The following is a 6000-nucleotide window of genomic DNA, read 5'->3' as shown; positions in this document are numbered from 1 at the left end:
AGACATGAATGGAGGGACAGATGGATGGGATGGTTGAGGGGGGGGGGGGGGGGACTGAACTGTATTACCTACTGCACACACAAACAAACGAGTAAAAGGGCTGATCCCACCCCCTGGAACAAACCCAACCGGACATTTCCACAGCGGGAAAGGGCGGTGACGTTCTGTATTGTTCCTGACATTACGACCAGAGGGACGGGTAGTGTGTGTGCGCTTTCTCTTTCTCGTGTGAAGATGAATATAGCTAATTTTTCTTCTTGTACATTTTTCTTCTTTCTGTTTTTACTATAAAGCAACCTCATAATCAAGTGGAACCTCAGTGGCTCATAACGGAACTGTAACGCAGCGGCGGTCTTAAGTCGGTCGAACGTCGAGAACATATTGAACAACCACAACGGGACTGACTGACTGGACGCTGCTGTGAACTGGCACTAACAATTTCCAAAACTACTACTACTACTACTTCTACTACTAGTACTACTACAGTGGAACATCGCGACACAATCGAGAGAGAGAGGGAGAGGGTTTCCACGTATGTCGGGTTCAGGACTCCGCATTTTTTGATTCCTAGCACTTAGACTAATTTAACCTTTTGAAGCATTAAATTCAGAACTAATTATTGCAAAATCAACGCCTATTAAATCTAATCTGAAGCCTCCGTTACCATCGTCTCAACACTTTCCAGCAGTGTCAAATACAAGTTATTAATATAAATGAAATGTATAGATTTCTTATCGCAGAATGAGGATCTGTGTATCGAAGAGGATTTTTCTCGTTTTTTGGGGTTGGAGTTGTTTGAATCCAAAATAGCTGAAATTACTGCTAGAAGCTTCAATCATCAACGTTTATTCGTTAGCTTAACGGGACAATACGTCCACACGCTGACGTAACGTTTATCCAGAGTGTTTCTAACAAAGTAGACGATGCTAAAGTAAAATGTAATGTTCCTTCATCCAAGCAGGTAAATGTCTCGCTGCAACGTCAAAGTCCACCGAAGTTTAACCCAACGCAAAATAAACAATGTGCGCAGATTTACCCCAAAACTTTAGACTTTACACTCGACATAAATAAAAAGCGAAGTTTAATCACGAAACAGAATCTAACGCTGACATCTGCTGGTGAAAGCCGGCGATTACTGAATGACTTATCTTCCATTCATTATTAATTCTACTGCGTCAGAATCTGGGACTACGATGAAATTATTAATTGAGATTTCTATTTTTTTTAATTGTCCATATCCGTGAAGAAAGTCTCTCTTTCTCTCTCTCAACTGTTTTATGTTTTGTTAGCTCTATCTGTACATCCCCCTCCCTCGGGAATATGTACGTCTGACTGTGTGTGTGTGTGTGTACGGCCATATGAATACTGGACTTCCATTCGAATGCACGTGGACTGTTTTTAAATGTATTTATTTGGAGCCCAGGGGTGTGTGTGTGTGAGTGAGAGAGTTAGTTTCTACAATGACTTGAGGAGAAGCCATGTATTAATAAAAATATCACATTTATGCTGCAGAACTGTTTTGAGGAACTGATGGTTTGTGTTGAGGACTAACCGGCTCGCCGTAGGGCGCGGCGGCCGGGATGCGAATCGGACTAGCAATAAGAAATCCCTCTGAATCCAAAAGCTTTACGTCGAGCTCGAGTGTACGAGGCCGTCTGGTCTCCTGGTTCTGTTTATTTGTAGTTTGGCTGAGAAATGATTTTTGTCGTGTTTATTTGTTTCTCTGATATAAATGCGTATACAACTGTGAAAAAATCCATTGTGTTCAGTTAAAGGGTGAGTTTTAGGTTAGTTTTTGTTTTGCATGTTAATCTAATTTCAATTATGGATGATTTCTCCTTTCTCCTTCTCTTCTCGCGCTACATATATATATATATATATATATAAATATAAAAGTATATATAATCTCGCTCTCAGGGTCTTTCACAAATCCATTATTCGAAATGCTTCATGTTCTTATTTCCTGAGTTGCAACTTTTTGTCTTTTTTTTTTATGATTCAGAACTGTCAATCACTACATTTAGCACTTGACTGTGAACTCGTCATCGCCTAACAGACAATGTTTGATTTCTTTTGGTGTTTTATAGCCAGAATCTCGTTCAGTCCCCTCTCGTCTCGGACATTTGGTTGAGAGCTGAACTGTTTCCTGTCGTAGGCTTAACCCTCGGTGTCACTTCCTGTCCTGGTCAAAGGAACATCCTCTCAACACAAACACACACAGATGCTGAACCTCAATCAGAGCATTAACACACAATCATGTGGAAACCGTTTCCATCCCTCCATCTGCCCCCCCCCCCCTGCTGTTTGTAGAACATGACAGTGTTTCACAAAGTCAAGAGATGTAAACCTGTTCTGTATTCAACCAATAAGAAAAAGCAATAAAGATTATATTAAGAAAAGGTGTGTTTGTCTTTATTCAGGTAGTGTTGCAGCAGTTCTGTGTGTGTGTGGATATTTGTGATATCTAGTGTAATACTCTCTTGAACACCAGGTGGCGTCGAGTTGCAGGTGAGCTCACCAGGTGGAAGTGATTGCAGTGATTGAGACCGGATGAGCACAGTTCTTCACAGTTCTTCACCGTGCAGCCGGTTTTCTGGGTAAAAAGCGGAGCGACAAACAGGTCAGTGAGACGTCAACATACTACAAGCATCTGTGTTTACTGCTGGATCTATTTTATACAAAGTGTGATTCAAAACACCTTGAGGGAGTGAAACAAACACATGAAAAGCAGCTCAGTTTGTTGATTGATGACATGCACATGTTTTAGTTTGTTGCATTGTATGTTGTTAACCTCTTAGCGTAAGTAAAGTTAAGTTTGCTTAAGTAAACTAAGTGCTAAGTTAAGTAAAGTTAAGCGTTAAGTAAAAGTAAGCTAAAAACATATCTCTTTACTTTAGCCTTTTAATAGTGATATTTATATCTCTTTACTTCAGCCTTTTAATAGTGATATTTAATATCTCTTTACTTTATATCTCTTTACTTTAGCCTTTTAATGGTGATATTTTATATCTCTTTACTTTAGCCTTTTAATGGTGATATTTTATATCTCTTTACTTTAGCCTTTTAATAGTGATATTTTATATCTCTTTACTTTACGCTATGTTACGTTACGCTACGTTACGTTACGTCATGCTACGCTACGTCACGTTACGTCACGCAACGTTACGTCACGCTACGTTACGTCACGCTATGCTACGCTACGTCACGCTATGCTACGTTACGCTACGTTAAGTCACGTTACGTCACGCTATGCTACGCTACGTCACGCTACGTTACGTCACGCTATGCTACGCTACGTCACGCTACGCGACGTCACGCTACGCGACGTCACGCTACGCTACGCGACGTCACGCTACGCTACGTGACGCGACGTTACGTCACGCTATGCTACGTGACGCGACGTTACGTCACGCTATGCTACGCTACGTCACGCTGTGCTACGTTACGATACGTCACGTCACGTTACGTCACGCAACGTTACGTCACGCTACGTTACGTCACGCTACGTTACGCTACGTCACGCTATGCTATGCTACGTCACGCTACGCGACGTCACGCTACGCGACGCTACGTCACGTGACGCTACGTTACGTCACGTCACATTACGTTACGTCACGCTATGCTACGTCACGCTGTGTTACGTTACGCGACGTCACGTCACGCTACGCTACGTCACGTCACGCTGTGTTACGTTACGTTACGCTACGCTACGTTACGTCACGCTACGTCACGCTATGCTACGTTACGCTACGTCACGTTATGCTACGTTACGTCACGTTATGCTACGTTACGTCACGTCACGTCACGCTATGTACGTCACGCTACGTTACGTCACGTCACGTTACGTCACGCTATGTACGTCACGCTATGTACGTCACGCTGTGTTACGTTACGCTACGCTACGTTACGTCACGCTATGCTACGTTACGTTACGTCACGTTACGCTATTCTACGCTACGTTACGTCACGTTACGTCACGCTATGCTACGTCACGCTACGTCACGCTACGTTACGTCACGTTACGTCACGCTATGCTACGTTACGTCACGCTACGCTACGTTACGTCACGTCACGCTATGCTACGCTACGTCACGTTACGTCACGCTAAGTTACGCTACGCTACGTTACGTGACGCGACGTTACGTCACGCTATGCTACGCTACGTCACGTGACGCGACGTTACGTCACGCTATGCTACGCTACGTCACGCTGTGCTACGTCACGCTATGTCACGTCACGCTACGTTACGTCACGCTACGTCACGTCACGCTACGTCACGTTATGCTACGTTACGTCACGTCACGCTATGCTACGTTACGCTACGTCACGTTATGCTACGTTACGTCACGTCACGCTATGCTACGTCACGTTACGTCACGCTATGCTACGTCACGTTACGTCACGCTATGCTACGTCACGTTACGTCACGCTATGCTACGTCACGCTACGTTACGTCACGCTATGTACGTCACGCTATGTACGTCACGCTATGCTACGTCACGCTACGTTACGTCACGCTACGTTACGTCACGCTACGTTACGTCACGCTATGCTACGCTACGTCACGCTATGCTACGTTACGCTACGTTAAGTCACGTTACGTCACGCTATGCTACGCTACGTCACGCTACGTTACGTCACGCTATGCTACGCTATGTCACGCTACGCGACGTCACGCTACGCGACGTCACGCTACGCTACGCGACGTCACGCTACGCTACGTCACGCTACGCGACGTCACGCTACGCGACGTCACGCTACGCTACGCGACGTCACGCTACGCTACGTGACGCTACGTTACGTCACGCTATGTACGTCACGCTATGTAAGTCACGCTGTGTTACGTTACGCTACGCGACGTTACGTCACGCTATGCTACGTTACGTTACGCTATTCTACGCTACGTCACGTCACGTCACGCTATGCTACGTCACGCTACGTTACGTTACGTCACGCTACGTTACGTCACGCTACGTTACGTCACGCTATGCTACGCTACGTCACGCTATGCTACGTTACGCTACGTTAAGTCACGTTACGTCACGCTATGCTACGCTACGTCACGCTACGCGACGTCACGCTACGCGACGTCACGCTACGCTACGCGACGTCACGCTACGCTACGTGACGCGACGTTACGTCACGCTATGCTACGCTACGTCACGCTGTGCTACGTTACGATACGTCACGTCACGTTACGTCACGCAACGTTACGTCACGCTACGTTACGTCACGCTATGCTACGCTACGTCACGCTATGCTATGCTACGTCACGCTACGCGACGTCACGCTACGCGCGACGCTACGTCACGTGACGCTACGTTACGTCACGTCACATTACGTTACGTCACGCTATGCTACGTCACGCTGTGTTACGTTACGCGACGTCACGTCACGCTACGCTACGTCACGTCACGCTGTGTTAGGTTACGTCACGCTATGCTACGCTACGTCACGCTACGCGATGTCACGCTACGCGACGTCACGCTACGTGACGCGACGTTACGTCACGCTATGCTACGTGACGCGACGTTACGTCACGCTATGCTATGCTACGTCACGCTACGCGACGCTACGTCACGCTACGCGACGCTACGTCACGCTATGCTACGTTACGCTACGTCACGTTATGCTACGTTACGTCACGTCACGTTATGCTACGTTACGTCACGTCACGTTACGTCACGCTATGCTACGTTACGTTACGTCACGCTACGCTATGCTACGTCACGCTGTGCTACGTCACGTCACGCTACGCTACGTCACGTCACGCTGTGTTACGTTACGCTGTGTTACGTTACGTCACGCTATGCTACGTTACGCTACGTCACGTTATGCTACGTTACGTCACGTCACGTTATGCTACGTTACGTCACGTCACGTTACGTCACGCTATGCTACGTTACGTTACGTCACGCTACGCTATGCTACGTCACGCTGTGCTACGTCACGCTACGCGACGCTACGTTACGTCACGCTATGCTACGTTACGCTACGTCA

This window comes from Cottoperca gobio, unplaced genomic scaffold, assembly GCF_900634415.1.
Source record: "Cottoperca gobio unplaced genomic scaffold, fCotGob3.1 fCotGob3_193arrow_ctg1, whole genome shotgun sequence".
Lineage (NCBI taxonomy): Eukaryota > Metazoa > Chordata > Actinopteri > Perciformes > Bovichtidae > Cottoperca > Cottoperca gobio.
Note: the sequence above shows the minus strand (reverse complement) of the source record.